This window comes from Rattus norvegicus, chromosome 17, assembly GCF_036323735.1.
Source record: "Rattus norvegicus strain BN/NHsdMcwi chromosome 17, GRCr8, whole genome shotgun sequence".
Taxonomy (NCBI): Eukaryota; Metazoa; Chordata; class Mammalia; order Rodentia; family Muridae; genus Rattus; species Rattus norvegicus.
Window position 1 is genome coordinate 14396221 of NC_086035.1, and position 22319 is coordinate 14418539.

General features: G+C 46.3%; 1 long non-coding RNA gene and 1 pseudogene across 1 annotated transcript; one reads left to right on the plus strand and one right to left on the minus strand.

Moving 5' to 3' along the window:
• Window positions 1-655: 655 nt before the first annotated feature.
• On the minus strand, window positions 656-1335 carry Atp5mc2-ps5 (ATP synthase membrane subunit c locus 2, pseudogene 5; annotated as a pseudogene).
• Window positions 1336-14302: 12967 nt separating this feature from the next.
• LOC102546542 (uncharacterized) lies at window positions 14303-20349 on the plus strand. The gene is made up of 3 exons (XR_005495548.2): window positions 14303-15135; window positions 15599-18877; window positions 18960-20349. It is a non-coding gene; the product is annotated as an uncharacterized LOC102546542 (long non-coding RNA).
• The last annotated feature ends 1970 nt before the right edge of the window (window positions 20350-22319 follow it).

Sequence of the window (22319 nt, forward strand, 5' to 3'; positions counted from 1 at the left end):
AAGACTAACTGGCCCCCAGCTTCCAGGGACCTTCTTGTTTCCGTTCCCCATTTCATCATTTCCGAGATTACAGACACGGGTCCTGGAGGATCCAAACTCGAGTCCTCACACACACAAGGCTTTACCAGAGGAGCCGGCTCCTTGGCCCCAGAAGTCTTTAATGACACCCATTTACCAGTTTTTACGAATCGTATCTTAAAAGTTATTACCAAGTATAAGATCGTTTAGATTTTTTTCCTGTGTTATCTTTTAGACATTTCTTTTAGTTTTGTGCTTTAATTTTTAAGTCTGCGATTCATTTTAATATTAACTGTACCTCAGTGTGGCACAAACTGCCCAGTGACCGTGTCCAGTCCTGTCTGGCGTGCTGCCCCTTTCTTTACTGTGTCGACTTTGCTGCAGCTGGCCGTGTGTACGTGGACAGGCGCTCTCTCTGTACCTTCATTCAGTCATCCATTCCGTGCTGTCTTCGTTACCGGAGCTTCACTGGAAGGCTTGAAGCTGAGTCAGCACTCCGGCTTTGTCCCTAGTCAATTTCGTGTCGGCCACTCTGGTCTTATTTGGTTTTTCCATATAAAATCTTTTCATGAAGAAGTCGACTTCTGGAATCACACTGGATCTTCCAGATCAAGTTGGGAGGAATGTCTTAACCATGTTTTTTTTTTTTTCTTATTAATACAGTATTTATTTGTCTTCTCTTTGTCAAACCCTGAGCCAAGCACTTTCCCCAGACTTCTTGGGGAGGCACAGGAAAAGGAACACACAAGGCAGACGAGACACGGAAGAACCACGGGAGGTGGAGCTGGAGACAGCTGCTTCACATGGTGAAGAGGATGAGGAAGGCCACCATAGGCAAAAGAGCCCCATGGCCTCAAAGAGGTCGAGACCCATGGCCTCAGAGAGGGCGAAGAGAGGAGAAGAGTTGCTGCTTCAGAGAAGAGTTCCTGGCATAGCCAATGATGAGACTCCCCAAAACAGTCCCAATTCCTGCCCCAGAGCCAGCCACCCCAACTATAGCAGCCCCAGGTCCAATGAACTTGGCGGCTTGTGTCGATGTCCCTTGAAATGGCGCTGGTTTGGAAGCTGTGGGCTAGGGATAAGCGAGGTCAGAGGCCGCCAGACCGCCAAGCTGCTGAGGCCCTCATCTGTGGGCATCTGTGGTCGCTTCAACTCCACTGAGGAGAGCGGACAACTCAGCAGCTGAGAGGCGCTCCTTATAGGGGAGCGGGTAGAGACTTGGAGCAGGCAAGGGGTGAGGGGCAAAGGCAGAAGAGCTGCTCCCAGGGTAGAGAGGACAGAGAGGGGGTGGGGTGTCTTAACCAGGTTAAGTCTCATCCATGAACGTGGACTGTCTTTCCTGTGATTTCCTTCAGAGGTTTTTCCCATTCAGATCTTGAATACATCTCTGTCAGTATCTCCCCGTGATGGGGTCGCCATAATACAGAGGCTGCAGGACGCAATAACGCTATGCAGTTTTGAGTACCCCGATACGAGTTGAGTTATGTTGTCTTTTCTTTCTTCTTAAAAGGTCCCTAACACATTCCAAGGACGCTAACTCAAAAATATTAGGCTGTGGCTGTAGCTCAGTGGTAGAGTGCTTGCCCAACACACACGAGCCCTGGGTTCGATTCTCAGTAAAAAATAAAGAGGCGCGGCACTGGGAGCCGGCCCAGTAGTTAAGAGCACCCACTGCTCTTGCAAAAGACATGGGTTTGGTTCCCAACACTTACACGGGGATAACTGCCCATTGTTCCCAGCTCCAGAGAGATCTGATGCCTCTGGCATCCACTGGTGTCTTCGTTCATGTGCACGCGCACACACACACACACACACACACACACACACACTTAAAAATAAAACAATAAAAATTATGCTGTTTTAAAATATTTTAAAAAGAAAACTAGTAAACAAATTATAGACACGCAGGCAAGGCCGAAGGAAACAAAGACGGCTGTTGAAGCACTTGTTTTACACACGGAGAAACTGGGATTTATGAAGACAACAGTCAGCCACTTGTGATTGAAATAACTTTTCTTTCAGCAGAGCCATTGTAACTGTGTTACCCTCAGGCTTCCAGGGTGTTTTCCTCTGGGACGAAAAGTCCTACTGATCAAGTCTGGCGTTCAATTCATCTTCAAAGCGGGCGGGAGGTGATCGTGCTTTTAAAATCACAGCAAATTCGTGAAGGTCAAGGTTCTCTTCGTGTTTTCAAATGAGTCACAGCCTGAAAGGAAAGCACCTCTGACTCCTGTGGATAACGCAAGACACACGGTGATCCCCCTTCTCCCCGTTATGTAGAGAAAACATGTAGCCACCTGTCTGGAAATAAATTAACTGGAAGTTAGAAGGACAGGTGTCACATCTGCCAGCGTCGTCCCTGAGCGGAGGGACACTGTGTGGTGGGGGAGGATGAGGAAGCTCATCTTTGGTGAGTGAGCGAGTGGCAGACCAGGGTTAGAGCCTCAACTGCTGCCGCTGGAAACAGTCCTGGTTTTTCCCTGAGACACAGCAGCACGAAAATAGATTCTCCGGCCGCTGAGCACTTGCTGGTGAGGACGCCGTGGAAGAGCTGTGTTCCCTGCATTTCTGGAACAACCGTCTTCTGGGTGTGCACAGCAGTCACAGAATTACTCTCAAAACCCTTGTACATTTTTTATAATTCTCTCCTAGCTACAAGCTACTCACAGAGGGATTCAGTTTTACACACCCTGAGCCAGGCATGGAGTCTAAGCTCTTGGGAGGTAATTGACCCTCTTGAGAGGAAGACGAAGGAGGCTCGGAAATTCAAAACTTTCCCTTGCTACACAGAGGGCCCGAGGAAGGCCTGAGCTACAAAGCAGGACGGAGGAGATGCCTCAGTGGGAAAAGACACTTGCTGCTAAGACTGAGGCACTGAGTTTATTCTAGGGACACCCAGGACGGAGGGGTGAGCCGCTTCCACTTGTCCTCAGACCACCATGCTAATGCCACTGCACGCACACACGCGCGCGCGCACACACACACACACACACACACACACACACACACACACACACAAATCTAAAGAGAAACAAGAACAGCTATTTAGATCCTGCATATATTAGCATTTTTATGCTGACTCAGCCTCCTGAGGCAGGACAGATGATGGACAATCAAGGGGCACAGGAAGGGAAGGAGAGGCCTTGCCCTCAGATCTGCATTGTGCTTGCTTCCTGCAAGAGTCAAGACCTTCCAACTCATTTAAGCAGCCAGGCTTGGTGGGTTGCACACACCTTTAATCCCAGCCCTTGGGCAGAGGCAGATGGATCTCTGTGACAAGTTCTAGGATAGCCAAGCCTATATGAGACCTTGTCTCAACAAACCACTGAAATTGCCTGCACAGGTAAAGTGTTTCCCTAAAGACCCACAAACCAGGCTGTGGAGAGGAAGTCGGTTGTCTGTGGAGAGGAAGTCAGTGGTCTGTGGAGAGGAAGTTAGTGGTCTGTGGAGAGGAAGTCAGTTGTCTGTGGAGAGGAAGTCAGTGGTCTGTGGAGAGGAAGTTAGTGGTCTGTGGAGAGGAAGTCAGTGGTCTGTGGAGAGGAAGTCAGGGGTTTGTGGAGAGGAAGTCAGTTGTCTATGGAGAGGAAGTCAGTGGTCTGTGGAGAGGAAGTCAGGGGTTTGTGGAGAGGAAGTCAGTGGTCTGTGGAGAGGAAGTCAGGGGTTTGTGGAGAGGAAGTCAGTTGTCTGTGGAGAGGAAGTCAGTGGTCTGTGGAGAGGAAGTCAGGGGTTTGTGGAGAGGAAGTCGGTTGTCTGTGGAGAGGAAGTCAGTTGTACCTGCTCAGGGCTGGAGCATTTTTAACTTTCTGCGTCTCCACCCCATGATCCTCCTCTTATCCCTAACTCTGAATGCATACCCCATACACTGGAAAAAATATTCCATTTTTTCTTTCTTTGGAAATAGGTTTTTTTTCTTCATCTAATGTATCCTGATTACAGTCTCCCCTCTGTCTACTCCTCCCAGTTCCTCCTCACCTCACCTTCTGTCTGGATCCATTCCCTTCTTGTCTCTCATTAGAAAATAAACAGGCTTCTAAGGGATTAAATAAAGTAAATTGTAAAACAGAACAAAAACCAATACACCAGAATAAGACAAAGCAAACAGACAGAAGGAAAAGAACCTAAGGAAAGGCACAAGAAACAGAGCCACCGGTTCCCATACGCAGGAATCCCATCCAAACAGTAAACCGGAAGCCACAGTACATATGCAAAGGTGACAACGGAGTTATATTTGATTCTTCTTGCTCCGACTTATCCTTCCAGATTATAATTATATTTAAACATTAATTCCTATTTATAAATAAAATTAATGCATGATATTTTGCCAGGGAAGTTCCAACGTGCACTAAAATTAGACGTGGCAGTCTTGTACCTGAAAGACATTATGGAAATGATAGAGAGGTTAACTCATCGGAAATACGAAGAGTGCTTACTGGCGCTTGAAATAAAATGCATTCCTATCACCAAAAGGACGAAAGGGAAACCTGATTTTTCTACCGCAGCTTTTTCTCACAAGCCTGACTGTTTAAAGACTTGAATCAAATCTGCTCTCCTTCCGACATCTCCATGTTCTGCCTCAGATTACTACTTTCCAACAAGCTCAGAGGCTTCATGAATGTGAGTCTGAATGGAACCTTGTCCACAGCGATGGTTCAGCAGTTAAGAGAACTTCCTGCTCTTGCAGAAGATCTGGTTTCAGTTCCCAGCACCCACACGGCGACTCATGATTGTTTGTACTTCCTGTTTCAGAGGACTTGGTGACTCCTCTGACCTCCGAGGGCTCCTGCATGTGCTGTGCTGTGTGAGCATATATATAAGGGCACACACACACAAAATTAAATATATATAATTATATATATAATATAAAAGGATAAAGGCAGGAGGAAGGGATTCCTTGCACCCTTGCACACCTCTAGCTCCTGGTTGCTATCTGGCCAGCTCCAGCCTCTTGAGAGCAACATTTCAACGGTTTCCTCAGCTCTTGAAGGCTGTAGTTAAAGTGGCTCGGTTTCCTATGTATTCACCCTTTCACTCCAGGAGAAAGATACACCTAATAAACACTTACTAGGTTCTTATGATCTCCTGTGATATTTCTCAGTCGGTGTAAGCATTTGCAATCCAAAGGCATTTAAGGTTATAGGAACAGAGACAGAGAAATATCATAAACACTGCTGCTTCACTCAATATAATGCAGACAGGTGTCTAAGGGAAACTGAGGTCACTGGAGATAAGGTTAAACCTCTGCCTTTCATTTTCTAGCCTTGTTCCCTCCTTCAGTCCCCAGAACCAGATACACTCTGAATTTGGCATGTTTCCATTGCTTAAAAAGTATTGTTTGCATGGTTTAAAATTTATACAGGGTAACTTCAATTAAAAGTTAAGTTTAAAATCTACACAAGTAGTAATGCACCTTTCGTTTCATGTTGTATTCTCTGTCTCTCTCTGTGTCTCTGTCTCTCTCTGTGTGTCTCTGTCTCTTTCTGTGTGTCTCTGTCTCTTTCTGTGTGTCTCTGTGTCTCTGTCTCCGTGTCTCTGTCTCATCTCTGTCTCTCTCTGTGTGTCTCTGTCTCTCTCTGTCTTTGTCTCTCTGTCTCTCTCTCTGTCTCTCTGTCTCTGTCTCTCTCTCTCTCTCTCTCTCTCTCTCTCTGTGTGCACCATTCCATGCACAGAGATTTGTATGCAAAAACTGTGCTCTCACCACACCTGTATTTCAGTGACTACCGTTGCAGTCACAACCATCTGTAATGGGATCTGATGCCCTCTTCTGGTATGTCTGAAGACAGTGACAGTGTACTCATAAATAAAATAAATAAATCTTAAAAAAATAAATCAAAGTTTGGATTCCAAATAACTCAGTTTTTGGTGGAGAAACCCAGAAATTCCTGAGTGATTTGACTGGTGTTTTAATGGATTCCTGTTTTGTGTGTGTGTGTGTGTGTGTGTGTGTGTGTGTGTGTGTGTGTGTGTGTGTGTTGGGGTGTTCTGATGGATTCTTTTTTCTTCCTATGTTGTCCCACCTCCAGCCCTGGAACAGTCCTGCACTCTTTACAAGCTTCACTTGGTCTCCTCAAAAGATGCAAAGCAGCACGTTAACTTCTGTGTTAGTATAACATTGTTCTTTATTCTCATCTTCTGATTATTTCCAGGGAGAAAAGAGGATTCTTCTTGTTTTACAATTTCAAAATACAATTTTGTGACAGACCAGCTTTTCCAGAGTTTCTGAGTTGAGCATCAAAAGGATCCATCAGACCCTGGAAGCTCTCCTTTCCATGGTAGACAGAAATGGTCCCCAGGGCCAGTGAGATGGCTCTGTGGATAAAGATCCTTGCTGTCAAGCCTAGTGACCTAAGTTCAATCCTCATGACATAGATGGTGGAAGGAAAAAAACCTCACTCCTATGTCCTCTGACTTTCATATGTGGGTGGCTACACACACACACACACACACACACACACACACACACACACACACACACACACACACAATTTACAAATACAATAAAAGTTGAAAATAAATAAAACCTGCACCAATGTACATTTGAGGTAGAGTTAGACCAGGTCTTGATATATAGCCTAGACAGTCCCGGAACTCACTGTGTAGGTTAGGGTGACCTAGAACTTGTGACCTTCTCACTTCTGTTACCTAGTACTGTGTGGGTTTCTTTAATACATGTGTGTAGTGGTTTGAATATGCACGGCTCAGGGGGTGGCACTATTAACAACTAGGAGGTGCAGCCTTGTTAGAGTAGGTGTGGCCTTTTTGGAGGAGGTTGTGTTTTTGTGGGTGTGGGCTTTTAGACCCTTCTCCTAGATGCCTAGAGGAGTTAGTCTCTCTTAACTGCTTTTGGATCAAGATGTAGAACTTGATCCATGCCTGTGCCATGCCTGCCTGGATACTGCCATGCTCTCACCTTGATGATAATGGACTGAACCTCTGAACCTATAAGCCAGCCCCAGTTAGATGTTGTTCTCTATAAGAGTTGTCTTGGTCACGGTGTCTGTTCAGAGCAGTGGAAACTCTGACTAAGACAACATGAAACTGTGTGTTTTGAGAAAACAGAAAAGTCACCCACATTTTGAAGCTTCCCTATATCAAGTAGGCAATGAGTTAATTTAATTTGCCCACTTATGTTTCTGCTGCCTGATAAATAGATAGGTAGAGGACCTCATGCTTGAACATGATGTCGTCAGTCATTTGTCCTATGCTTTCTTAGGTTTCATTAAAATATTCATAAAAGATGAAACTTAAGTTATCAACTTTAATTAACTAAGAATTAAGGGAAATGTTTATGTATAAATGTTTGATTCTCACATCTGACAGTTCATGGGCTCCAATAGAACCAGTTCTATCCAAGCAAACTGTGGATGCTACCTTTTGGAAATGCAAATCAACACTGCCTTGTAACTGGGCACAGTGGTTTATGCCTGTAATCCCAGGATTCTGGTGGCTAAGGCAGGAGGGTTGCTGTGGATTTGCAGCAATCTTGGCATACATAGTCAGACCCTGTCTCAAACTACCCCCAAACAAGTAAAATCCTGCACTGAGATTCCATTTCACTGGTCAGAATGGTTACCATGAAAAAAATCAAAGAGTGCATGCTATCTATGACATGTGCCAGGGAGGGAGGCATCTTATACAAAGTTGCTAAGAATGTAAATTAGTGGGACCAAAATGGAAACGAGTATGAAAGTTTCTCAAAAATGAAAAGGGGGAACTTTGGCAGTTCTGGATCACCTAGCCCTGGAGAGCTAGGTTAAAGTACAACAATATGACTGTACCCATGTTTATTGTTGCCTCGTATTAAACAGCCAATGCATGCAATTAGCATAGATGTCCATCCACAGACAAATGCATAAAGACACAGAGTTTTAGTCAGCCTCAAAGAAGCATGACATTGTATCATTTTTCAGGAAAATGGATCTTCAATGGAGCATTGAGTGGTTAGACCACCACCATCCAAGTGTTTCTCAATTGCACCACCATCTGGAGACCAGGAAGCAGATTCAACACAGGAGCCTTTGGGCAGGCTCATGGTTTGAATATCTGGTGAAGGACGGAAGGAAAATGTAACCAGTGGCTAAGAGGGACTCAGTCCGGCATCTCCCCAAGAACAATGGTGAGATGCGCAGAACTGAGGACAGAAATGTCACAGACCGGAATACCCAAGGAACAGAGATTGCTATAGGAATGATCTCATTCTGCATGCGAGGAGTTTCATCTCCTTTTTCAGCTCCACGGTGTGCAGCTCCAGGGTCTGTACTTGTGGCTCAGTGCATGCTAGTCAAGCTCTTCATCCACTGGGCCACATCCCTAGTTGTTTGATTGATTGTTTCCACCTTTTAGATACTGTGTCCTGTGAGTGAAAAGAAACTTTGATTCTCTTTTCAACACCTTTGTCTTAGGGTTTTACTGCTGTGAACAGACACCACGAGCAAAATGACTCTTAGACAACATTTAGCTGGGGCTGCTTACAGGTGAAGAGGTTCTGTTCATTGTCATCAAGCATGGAGCATGGCAGCATCCAGGCAGACATAGGGTTGGAGGAGCTTAGAGTCCCACCTCTGTCCCAAAGGCACCTTGGAGAAGCCTAGCATCCAGGCAACTAGGACGAGGGTCTTAAAACCCACACCCACAGTGACACACCTACTCCAACAGGGTCACACCTCCTAATCATGCCACTCTTTAGGCCAAGGATATCCAAATCATCACATCTTTGTTCCTCTGTTCTAGTCTGTTTAATGTCCTCTCCCTTTAACAAGAATGTAAAGAAAAACTCCACCAAGAGTGTTTGAGCAGCCACCCCCCCCCCCATTCTCCTCTTGGAAGGAGCACACAACATTCTCTCCAGGTACTGTAAAACAGAGGCTTTGCAAAAAGTAGGGGTCTCATCCTAAACACAGTCTTTCAATTTAACCCCAAAGAGAACCAACCATTATCATTCTAGAAACTGAATCATGGTATGAACACTTCCGTTAAGACAGTATCTAAGGTATTTGTGTTGTGATAGCATTGTCTGTGACCCCCTTGTTTACAACCACAGAGACTTTGCAGAGTGACATTGATGTGTGTATCCCGAGTCTATGATGGGAACACCAGCCACAGAATGGCTTTGTTTTCCTGGTCACCAGCATGAAATGTCTATCACGAAGTTTCTTCCTGTTTCTGAGGATTGTGTGGACGTCAGGAGAAAGGATGAAGGGGTCCCACAGACAGTGACTCTCTGAGCTGAAGCATCCATAGGGGAAACATCTGGGGATGTGCACGAGGTGCTTGCCGTTCGACACCCATATCACCAGATGCATCCACTCTAGACACTTCAGTTTGGGCTCTAATTTGCTAATCCTTTTCCTACAGTGCCATCTGCTGCCAACTTCTAATATTGCAGGCTTCCCTGTTAACTTCCTGGCCTGAGGTGAGATCAGAAAGGGAAGTGACTCACTACAGCAACTGTTGGCGAAGCACTTGGCAGAGAAATACTAAACTGTACAGGGCAGTGAAGGAGGAGGACAAGGAGGTCGAGGCCATCTTCTGCTGCAGGTCGGGAAGTCGTCTGTATCCTGTCTCATCTAATAGGACGCACACTAGGTAACCTCAGGGAGTTAGCCGAGAAAAATCGAGCGGGACAAAAGTGCCAGGCAGAGTGGTGCATGCCATATTCTCAGTTACTCAGAATTCTGAGGCAGGAGGATTACTCGTGCACAGGAGCTTAAGGCCAGTCTCTTAAGCTAGCCAGAAATGGTGTCTCCTACCTGTAATCCCAACACCCAGGAGGCTTAGGTAGGAGGATAGAAGTTCAAGGCCAGAGGGGATTCAAAGCAAGTTATAGGCTATCTTGAACTACATAGAAAGTCCCTGTCTAAAAAATGAAGAAACATGTATGTAGAAAGATAGATAAATGATTGATAGACAATATAGACATATTTGATAGATAAGAGAGAGGTAGATATGTGATAGGCACAGGATAAGATTAGATTAAACAGATTATTAGCAATATAAGGTAAATAAGTGATTGATCATGAATAGTAGCTAAAAGGTAAGTAGATAGACAGACAGACAGGTCTGGCAACAGAGGCAGAGGAAGAGATTCCAGGTTCTGTGTACTGGCTGTGTGTGTGTGTGTGTGTGTGTGTGTGTGTGTGTGTGTGTGTGTGTGTACTTGACACAAGCTGGAGTTACCACAGAGAAAGGAGCCTCTCTTGAGGAAATGCCTCCATGAGACCCAGCTGTAAGGCATTTTCTCAATGAGTGATCAAGGGGGAGGGCCCAGCCCATTGTGGGTGGGGCTGTCCCTGGGCTGGTGGTCCTGGATTCTATAAGAGAGCAAGCTGAGCAAGCCAGGGGAAGCAAGCCAGTAAGCAACATCCCTCCATGGCCTCTGCATCAGCTCCTGCCTCCTGACCTGCTTGAGTTCCTTTGGTGATGAACAGCAATGTGGACGTGTGATCTGAATAAACCCTTTCCTCCCGAGCTTGCTTCTTTGTCATGATGTTTTGTGCAGGAATAGGAATCCTGACTAAGACACTCTGCTATATGTAAAGAGAGAGAGAGAAATGAAAACACTTATGAACAGATCCGATATTGACTGAGAGGGACAGATGTGAAGAATGGCCCAGGGAGCCAGGGATGGGATATGCCTGGAACCAGGAACATGGAGGAGAAGGATCAAGGACCTCAGAGTCATCTTCAGCTACATACAGAGTTTGTAGCCAACATGGGCTATGTGAAATCCCACCTTAAAAACCAAAAGGCAAGAAAACAAACAAACAAAGTTGGGGTGGACTTACATGTGAATGGTGGTAGTATTTTTTGAGAGCTGGGATTTTGGAACAAAAAAAAGATGGCAATGAGTAATTAGATTTGAGATGTCTTTTAAAAATATCAAGCAGATATGCTGGAAGCAGCAAACTGAAGTAGGAAGTCGGGCTAGGCATGATGGCACATGGTGTAAACCCAGAACTCCAGCAGTTAAGACGTAAACATCATGTGTCTGAGGTTAGCATGAGACCCTGCGTCAAAAAACCGAAAGAAGAGGAAAAGAGAAGACAATTCCAGAGTCCTAGGAGAGAGACATCTCATTGGTAGGAACATATCATGGTAGGTTTCCTCAAGTCGTACCCTAAGAGAAGCCAGGAGGGAACCCATGGTCACAGTTTGGGTTGGAACAAACTCTTTTTGTAACACTGAGCTCTTCTGATGGGAAACCTCAGTGGACTTGGGGCTGAGGTGCCCCAGGGAAGTCAGGAAGCAGAGAGAGGTGAATGCTGTGCTCATGTCATGTGTGTCTTTTAAGTTTTTGAACATTAAATCCATAGAAGGATGTCACTGTCAGGGTGGTTCCTCCCTGCTCACAGAAACCTATTTGGACTTAGCCTCACAGATGTGTCTAGAATGTGTCTTTTCTTTTTAATTCTAAAACCCAGTCAAGCTGGCAGTGAAGACCAACCATCATGTAGTGTATTAAACATGATCAAGCTATGTAAAACACCCAAGATGTGTGAGTGTGTGTGTGAGTGTGTGTGTGAGCATGTGTGTGAATGTGTGTGAGTGTGAGTGTGTGTATGAGTGTAAGTGTGTGTGAGTGTGAGTGTGTGAGTGAGTGTGTGAGTGTGAGTGTGTGTGCATCTATTGGTGTGTGTGTGTCTGTGTGTGTGCTCGAATGTGTGTGTCTTTCTGTTGTGAGTGTATGTGTCTGTATGCATGTGTGTGTGCATGTGAATGTGTATCTGTTTATGTGTGTGTATATGTATTTGTGTATTTGTATGTATGTGTGTGAATGTGTGTGTATCTGTATATGAGTTGTGTGTGTATCTGTCTGAGTGTGTGGTTATATGTCTGTGTGTGGGTGCAAATGTGAATGTATATCTGTCTGCTTAGATGTGAGTGTGTGTGTTTGTGTGTGTGTGTGTGTGTGTGTGTGTGTGTGTGTGTGTGTGTATTAGGAAGCTTCTGTAGCAGTACATTTCTATATGAGTTTTCGAAAGCTCTTTAGTGTTATTTACCCTTCCTTACTCTACCTTGCCCTCTGCTGTCCCACTATAATCTATCCCTTCCTTTATATCCATTATTCCCCTTTACTCTTTTATACAATACACTCTATCTCTCTTCTGTTGAAAACCCACCCTCCAACAATGCTCCTACTGGACACCAGAGGCTCACAAATAAAACACCCAATGCCAGGAACTGGTTATTTCTTTTGGAGTTGATGGCAAGCGAGGTCCCACAAACCCCAAGTAGTTCATGACATTGCCAATGCTCTTGGTTACCCTCCAGAACACCGTGGTAAGACCCTATTGTTGGTTGTGTATTGTACATACCTTTATTCCAGTGCTTGGGAGGCAAAACCAGGTGGGTCTCTGAATGTGAGGCCAGTCACTGCTACTTATAAAGACTTTGTCTTAAAGATGGCGTCACATACATGAGTCACAGAACATGGAGAATCAAGCTGGTACTGACCCGAAAGCTTCATCCTCACTCGATAGCTCTCATAGTGTTGGAAGGTGTTCTGTATGGTACTAGAGAAGAAAAGCAATCGCCAGTCTTCCTCAGCTGTTGGAACCTGCAAGCTACAACAATAACAGGCCTGACAAGACATGCCCAGCTAGTTTCTAAATGGATTCGAGTCCCGATCCACGAGATGAAACCCATACATTATACCCTTATCAGGCCAAAAGTGCTTATATAGAGTGGCCATGGATCCTTGGGGGAGACCTACTGCTATTATACTGCTAAGTGGACATCGTATTAAGCCAACTCCTACATATTGTCATGTCCATATATCAGTGCAGCTTTTAGCCCTTGTCAGATAAGCTTCTATTGTAGCGACTGATACAGAGACCCACAACTGGCCAGGGTGTAGAGAATAAGAAACTGTACAGTGATCAGCCCTAAATGGAACCTAGACACCACACCCTCTTTCCCAGAGGCTCAGGGATCGTGGCAGAAGAGAGGCAGGAGCACAATAAAAGCCCGAGGCAGTAGCTGATGACAAGGGAAAGAATCTTGGGGACACAACAGGACAGCCACGCACATGAACTTACATTGGTTGTGACAGCACACGCAGAGCTTAAACCAGGACACATTCAGCATGGAGATGGATCAGAGTTCGGCACAGAATCCCAACCCTGTGGTACTGCTGGAGGCTGCTGGGAGAGGGAGAGACAGTTTTCTACGAGATTTTTCTGAGAGCCTCTGATAAGTAGACAGTGCTCCAGTGGGAGACCCTACATCCAAGAATGTATGGGCAGCACGGCTGGGTCTTAATTAGTTAAAAAAGAGACAGAATGCTGGGATGGGTGTGGAGGAGGAGTGGATATTTGGGGAGAATTAGGGAGAAGTGCATATCACCCAATTGCATCATTCAAACTTCTCCAAGAACAAATTCTTTTACAAAGTGAATAGGACTGTTAAAGACAAACCTCTCAGACTGTAGGAAAAGTCCTGTTGAGACAAGATACTGCTCAGCTCATCAAAGGATCTAAATCAAGAGAATGTAAATTGATTTGAAGTGAGCACCTCTAAACTGATGGTGTGGCCCAAAGCTTAACAGAAGCTACCAAGGACAGAGTCTTTAAGTCTGACCCATTATGGGGCAGAGAGGCCACCTGGCTGTGCTGATACTGAGCAAATCGCACTAGGGCTAGCCACAGACTGGGGAAGCAATATTCACACGGTACGGGATTTTCAGATTGCAAAATCCAAGAGCAGGGATGGCATGCAGGCTTCGATGGTTGAAAGTATTTTCCAAAAGTACTGGAGAAGTCAGGAAAAAAAAACTGGGGGAGTTGCTACATCTGAGAAAAAATTTCTGGATTAAAATTATCCATCATGGGGACCCTAATGAGGAGTTAGAGAAAGAACTGAAGGAGCTGAAGGGATTTGAATGCCATAGGAAGAACAATGTCAACCAACCAGAACCCCCAGAGCTCCCGGGGACTAAACCAGCAACCAAAGAGTACACATAGAGGGACCCATGCCATGGCTCCAACTGCATATGAAGCAGAGGATGGCCTTATTGGACATCAATGGGAGGAGAGGCCTTTGATCCTGGGAAGGCTTGATGCCCCAGTGTAGGGAAATGCCAGGGCGGGGAGGCAGGAGTGGGTGGGTGGGTGGAGGAGTACCCACATACAATTGGGGGGCAGTGATGGAATAGGGGGTTTCCAGAGGGGATACTGGGATGGGGAAAACATTTGACATGTAAATAAATAACATATCCAATTAAAAAATTTATCCATCACAAAAGCATTGCAAGGAATGATGGGAAAAGGCAGAGGAAAATGTCATTTAATTTTAAGATATTTTGAGAGGAAAATCAAGTATGAGAAGCCTCGACTATTTTACGATGGAGTTCACTTTGGAGTTCACTGACTAATGGTGTTAGCACACAGGGAAGCACAGGCATTAAGGAAGAGCCCCTCTCTGAGGTAAAGGCTGTACACACTCCAGACGTAGACACTGCTTGAAAGAGACTCACTCATTATTTTAGACCGTGTGCTTCCTGAAGACAGGAATTCCTTCAGTCTTGTTGCCCTCTGAACCCAAAGGTAATCCCTAGTGAAAACTGAACAATCATGGACTGAATACCTAACTGAAGTCCCTTGTACTAGGGAGGACACACAGCTGGGAGCAAACCCAAAATCTGACCTTAGGAAACAAATCAGTATTTCAGGACCTGGGAAAGGAAGTGCAATCCTGACTTGTCCTGCTGAGGTAGGAGGTGGGATTGGGGGAGGTGCACCCTAGCTGTCACATCTCTGGAAAGGAAGCACAGAGCAGGCTAATGACTTTCCTTACCCCTGCTGTAATACTATTGCCCACCCTATGGTCTGAATGTGAGTCTTCTCACTAGAGAGCAGGAGTCACGTGATTTCAATATGACCATTCAGGAGAGTGCTGGTTGGCTAGCCAGTCTGACTGGCCAAGTTGTGGACATGTGACCAATTAAGTCATAGATGAGGAGTTACAGTTGGTGCAGGGTGGCTGAGACAGTTGGTAACTGGCCTGCTATCATTGAGGTTAAGGTTTCACTCTGGGACTCCAGAGGCAGAGACAGTATGCTGAGGCAGTGTGTGACACCATGATAGGAGGACAGTGGCTCTTGTCTACTCCTCAAACACCCAGGTACAGCCTGCTCTCCCTAGTCTTGCTAATGAGTTGGGTCCCTCACCCTGACTTCTCTGCTTGTCAGATCCACTTTGGTTGGGTTGTAGGCACTGACCCTCTCTTCCCACCGCCTGGCTAACGGAGGTGTTAAGGCTGCAGGAGTCTATGACTCTCCTAGGACTCTGTGCAGCCCTCACGGTACAGTCAGTGGTGACTGAGACACCCAAGCCCTGCCCAGGACATGTCCTGTGGTCCACCCCAGGGAAGCAGAGCCCTGCCCTCTTTGATGTCCCCTTTTTATGTCCAGGATCCTGCAAATGTGCACATTCTGCATAGGGGAGAAAATACATTTGTCTTTAGAGACTTGGCTTATCTCGTGTAACTTTATCCTTAGTTCCACCTGTTTCTTAAGGCTAGGCGCTTTCTTTGTCTCATATACACTTCACGTGCTTTTATTTGTGGATCTGTGTATTTCATTAAGCTTCTGGATCATCCAAACATCATGGAGCCGTTCCACATCAACCTGAAAACACATCTTTGTGGCAGGAATGTGCTGCTGAGGGAGATCAGCCTCACTGAGAAGGGCGGCTGTCTACAGAAGGGATACACTCATCACATCTTCACCCAGATGGTGTGTTCAGCTCGCTAACCCACGAGAACAGAATTGCACACAGATACATCAAACTGTATGTCTTTGGCCTGGCCATCAAACTCACCACTGGACAGAAGTTCAAGTGTGGTGTGGTACAGTGTGGGGTGTGGTGATGCCAGATTCCCAACACATTATGTGTAGCAGAGGGGCTCTCCATCTGGATCTGATCATAGCATTATATTGTCAGGTAGTGTGGGATGGGGTGGGCAACAGGATCTGATCACCTAGAAACTTACATATGTGCTGTGCATACACCTACACCCCATTAACACCTTATTTACATTGTTACTTTGAGGGCATGTAGGACTCACCTTATAGATTTCTAGATATCACTCCTGGCTAGGCAGCATCTTGTATGCTGCCACATATGCAATGCCAGGTACCAGATACTCCTAGATATCTCTGACTACATTGCCACTTGAGATACTGGGAAAGGCATTAGGTCTGCTGGACATTCCACCTCCTGTCATTGACCCTCATATCCTGCTAGATTCAGTTCTCACTGGACACCTCCGCCCTGGCATACACCCCAGGGGTATTGCACTGTGAGACATCACCTGTACAGTGAGGTTCTAGGCATTGCTGTACCACAGCCCCGTGCCTCAAATGCATTCCTAAGTATTGGGCAATGCATGGCTTCCCAGCAAACACCACATTGACTGGTAGGTATTTGGCCATGCTGAACAGACCCCCAACATCTACATCACATAAGTTCTGGATATCGGGTCCTAAATGATCTCTGACAAACCTCACAATAACTGACAGTCATCAGGCCATGCTGGATCCTCCCCTCCCCTGTATGCACAGCACACTGCTGTGTACAGGACCTGCTTGTCAGCCACACACTAACGACGCCCACGTGTACTGCTGGGTGTCAGGACTCTCTTAGACATGAGCCTCATCAGCACCTACTACAATATAAATTATCAGGCATCCAGCATGGCGTGATAAAAGCAGTGTATTTAAGGCTGTGGAAATGAGGGAAGTCAAGTGCAGAATGACCTAGTGCCTAGCAGTTGTCTGTGGTAGTGGAGGTGACATCCTGGAGGGTTTCAAACCTCAGTGAATGTGGTGTGGGTGGAGAATGTCTAGGAGGTTCTGAAAATGGCAGTGTATGGGGGTCTTTGTCAGGGGACAAGGTGTGGAGTCTGATAACTAGGCTGTGCTTTTCAGATCGCAGCAAGGAAGTATTCACGTGGTCTCATGATGTCTAGTACCCAGTATCGTAAGTGGTGTAACCCCTCGGATGTATTTTTCAGTGGGCCCTGACATTGCAAATATTATATGGGGTCCTAGAAGAGTGTGTCCAACCATGCCTGAAAGTCGTCATTGTATGTGGGGCAGCAGCATGGGAGAGGGGAGCGAGGCTGCTCACATACATCGAGCTATCGACCCTTGAGCATTTTCCTGGGCACATACAAACCTCCAGAATTGGGGTCCTCTCGGGCCCTACCCCACATAAACTGGACCATCCCAGACCCTGCTGGAGGCCACTCTGCAGCCTTGTGTACACTGTTATGAAACAGATGCTCCTGGGACCCTAGCCATACTATAGGACATTGGGCTGTGTCTCTAACTCTGAAGGACACACTCCCTCACTGTCCTCATCACCCATAGAGATGCTATGTTTCAGACTCTGCTGGGAACCATATTGTGTCTTACCCCACATACCGAAGTCTCACACCCTATGAGACCCCACACCTCCCATTCTCTGCTAGGAATCAGGCCCTGCTGTTCCGAACTCACACCCTAGGTACACTGCTAAGGTTTAGTCCCGTTAGGCACTTATCTACCAAACTCAGGGCACTCTGAGGAATCAGGACACACAGGACACCCCTCTTCCTGCCACCACTGTGCTGTGTACATTATCGGGCCCTACTGTACCTACCCCATACTCACAGTGTGGAGGGACTGGACCTAGCGATGTATGCCCCCCTTTCCAGTCTTCGCACACACATATCCACACATCGCATCTTCTCAATCCCTGATGGGCACCTTCCTGCTGTTTCCCTAGAAACTCCTTCCTATCCAGCCTTCCCCAGCTGCTCATGTTGTCCCACGTACACTAATACATGAGACCCTGTTGGACTCCCTCTATCTCTGTAGCCACCTCACACGTGCTTCCACTGTCAGAGCATACTGGGCTTCCCACTGCACAACTCACCCTCTGCTCTGTGTGTGTGTGTGTGTGTGTGTGTGTGTGTGTGTGTGTTGGTATGTGTGCCCTGCTCGTCCTCATATCTACTGGATCATGTTGGATTGGTCAGAAGTATCTTTCAGACGTGACTTTTGGGCAGTGACCGGGTGCAGGATGTCCACATATGTGCTTGTGCCTTCAATACTGTCACCCTGATATCTGTTCTCTAAGCAGAAGCAAACTTGCTGACAGACACAGTGAGCACATGGAAGATGGTGGCACCTGGTGACATGTTTTGGACAGTCTCTCAGGGACGTAAGGTTGCAAGGAATGAATGCAGGCTTGGCTGCATTGCTGACTTCCCTGGAAAGGAAAATGCTTCTGTGACCAGGAGGAAGCCACACTTGCTGGCCTTTGCACAAACCGATCAATCCTTCACAATTACTCCTGTATGCGCAGACTCTGGAGGAGACTTCTGCCACCTCTCTCTGGCCCGTCCCATATGGGTAATGGCATTTCCTGGCCCAGAATCCATTTCTAACATGGGTTAGGGAATGCTGTTGATACAGCTCAGGGCTACTCAGTACTGAGTCAGTGAGGTGTTTTAACCTTTCTGAGAGAGACTCTGTCCTGTGTCTCTCAAATGATGGAGGAGAAGAGGCTCATCTCTGTGGTTGTTGAACCATGGGAGCAGGGAGTTTCCTGACAAGGACTGAGAGGTTCAGGAAGGAGCCAGGTTCTAGCTTCCTGGGGATGTGTGTCTGTACACCATCAGACAGCAATGAGACTCTGGGTCTGTGTGCTTATAGGCTTCCTCCAGTGGATGGAATTTACCTATTAGCTCTACGCTCTGTCAGCTTACAGCAGCACCAGCCATGATGTCATGGTCAAACTGGTCAAGCATGGCACCCTATCCTAGCTCCTGACTTTGTATTTGCAACATGTCCTGGATCCTTGACCACCAGCAGCAGGTGAGTTACCCATGGGAAATGGGAGCCTTTGGTTCCATTTGCACATTTACTAGGCTGAACCGTCATGTCCTCTCTCTCCCAGCACATGGTGCAACGAACTTCCTAAACAGGATGTGAAAGTGTTTCCCGCTGAGCCTTGAGACGTGAACATGCATCGCGCCTGTCGTCTGGACTGAACAACTTGAGGAAGGGCCATCCATATTCCTGCTCCCTAACCAGGACACTGCTAAGGTGAATATGAGGAGTAAGTCCATCTCTGACTTCTTTTCCCTGAAGGGCTTCACTGCCCTGAAGTCGGCACACCTGTGTATGCCCTGCCTGTGACATCAGTGATGCAGACCAAATGGAGAGAGCAGCATGGCCGATGCCTGCCCTGTGGGCTACACTGATAGTCTAAGAGCAAGACAAGCACCAAGGGCTGTCATGGCAGTGAGTCAAAGCCAAAGTAAGCAGAGATGGAGGAGGAGGAAAGGAGAAACTTGACGGAGTGAGGAGAGCATTGGCATTCATTTTGGAAGGCCATGCCCACTGCAATAGTTAAAGCAGAGTAGCTTCTCTCCAGGAGCCTGGACCTAATGGCAGAAGTTTCGGGTGATCCCTGAGCAGGCTCCATGGAGGCAGAGCGTCATGCTGTGAGTGTGCTCAGTACAGCAGTTCACTAATCTAAGCTTAAGAACCGTTTATGTACTCCAGGGCATGCTCAATGCGTGTTGATGCCGCACATACCTTAATAATTTAAATGACACACAGAGGAGAGGACATTATCTTTTAGCAGACTCCACAGGTGCCTGCCTCACAGTGTGACAAAGAATACTACAGAGTGTGGCTTAGACACCACAGTGGACACTGACTTGTTGCCAGACCTTGGGCACAGGGCACACATGCAACTGTGTGAGGGTCAAAGCTGTTTCATGTAGACTGTATATCGAAGTGCTGCTGGGAAGCTATGTACAGTTCAGTCAGTGTTAGCAGGGGTCACGTATGGAAAGAATATAGAATCACAGAGTTGCTTTTCCTTCCAGCCTTCGTGCCTGGTCTCCTTCATATGAGCCGGTGCTTCTTAACCTTTGTAACTCTGCAGCCATTTAATGCAGGTATTCATGTTGTGGTGACCTCCACACCCCTACACACAACCATAAAATTACCTTACTGCTACTTCCAAGCTTCCTAGTTTTCTTTTTTTTTTTTTTGGTTCTTTTTTTCGGAGCTGGGGACCGAACCCAGGGCCTTGCGCTTCCTAGGTAAGCGCTCTACCACTGAGCTAAATCCCCAGCCCCACTTCCTAGTTTTCTACTGCTATGAATAATATTGTAACTATCTGAGATGCAGGATATTTGATATATACACCCCAAAGTGGTCGTGATCCTCAGAGTGAGGACCAACTCTCAGAGCAGCTCGTGCAGGGCTGTCAGCATGGCTGATCCCCTGACACCTGAGAGGGCCTGGTGTCCAAGGGTGGCTCACAGCTCCCTGCCACAATGCTCTCTCCTCTGTGATGAGACAGCTGTACTGCGGCAGTGTGATGGTGCAGGGATATTTTTAGGTCCATTTCCTTCTTTTCCCTGAGTCTTGGAGCCTCAATGCTTGTGGTACACAGATCAAGTGTAGAGGACATTAGCCAGCCTGTGCACTCCAGGCTTTGGTTATCTAAGATTCACTATTCTTGTGTGGGACCAGAGGCAAATTCCCAGGAGGAGCCATAAACAGGTCTCCCAAAAAGCACCTAAACGGTAATGGTTGGGACTCCTTAGGGCCCTCAAACAGGATGTGAGCTAAGGGTTTCAGTCCACTGGTGGTCAAGACAGATCGGCAGTGCAGTGTTAGACTCCAGTCAGGTCAGCTCATGTCCAAACAGGATGCAAAGAAGGTGGCAGAAGCCTCAAGACCCTTCAGGTACTTTCTGGTTCCCCTTTCCTCCAATAAAGTTTTTATCTATGGGTGTATTTAGACCCCTGTGCATATTTTAATAATATATATTACATGCCATAATTATACATATAAACATTTAGACCTAATTCATGGCAAAATGGGCTTTTAAGAGTCGGAGACACCTGTCCTTAATGTGCCCACTCTGAGGGAGGCATAGGTTACAGAGACAGGAGAGATGTGAGTCTATTGTGCTAGGTCCACTTGTATTTAAGTGTGTATCAGTTTTCCTTGCTCACTCCCTAAATTCTGGGTGTTTGATCTTACACTGTGTCTCGTCTGGCTTCTTCTCTTTCAGAAACACAAATCGTGAACCTGCTGCAGGGTGGAGAAGAGACAACTGGAGCCTTTCCCATACACTTGTGCACTCCATCTAGCAGGCTTCAAATGGGTAATCTGGATTTTTAGACACAGGGAAGGAGGAGACTGAGAGGTGAAGGCTGGCCTGGCCTGCGTGTTCTGCCAGGGCAGTGACTTGCAAATGTTGTTCCGCTGACGAGATTGTTGTGTAGTAACTGGGGAAATCTAAGAGGCTCTTTGAAAGTAGACTGGGTGAATGTGGAGCATGGTGGGGAACATAATTTTAATAGTAGTATTCCTTCCTCCCTCCCTCCCTCCCTCCCTCCCTCCCTCCCTCCCTCCCTCCCTCCCTCCCTTTCTTCCTTCTTTGCTTCCTTTTCACAAACCCTCTTCCTTTTTCCAGTCCTCTGTGTCTCCAACTTCCCTGTCCTGGACTGGAGATTACATTTGTTACCACCTCCCGTTACCTTGGCCAACAATCCCAAAACCAAGGAAGCTGATGCTGGAGAATTGGACATTATTGGCCAACCTAGACTGCCTTAAAAACAAAACATAACGAAACAAAATAACATCAATTACAATAACAAAAAGCAAACTCCTTCTCAAAACCATGTTCCTCTTTAAGTTTACCAACCTACCCTCTAAACCCATGCTCTCAGCTGTTCACTGATGGGGTTAGCCTTGCATTTTCCTTTTTAACATTTTGTTTCATCCTCCTGTTCATGTTTCTTTCTCAGATGATTCCTTTCATGCTCTATACTTTATTTGGTCATGTTAATTATTTTGCAGATTTTTGTAACCATAGTTACTAGACACTCTAATGAGGTACCCAAAACTATTTCAGTTTGGTAGTAATCTAGCTTTCATAAAATAGAAAAACTACTTCAAAATAGCTGTTTTTTTCCCTTCCCTGTGCCCTAATGGTCATTTTTCTTACATCTCTATGATGGAAACTAAATCAACACGTTGTTTCTTTACTCTATTGGACCTACAGCCCTCTTGGGTCTGTTCACTTCTACACAGAACATATTACTCCTGCCCTTGCCATTTCTCTGTTTAAGTTTGATTTACCACCTGGTACCATTTCCTTCCACACTGGGACTTTCCTTTCCCTTTGTGACTTGTAAGGCAGCCACATCCCACTCTTTAATTTGTCCTTTGCTGTGGGTCAATTTGCCAGGAGCCTGCACGGCTGGACAGAGTCTGAAGCAGCTTT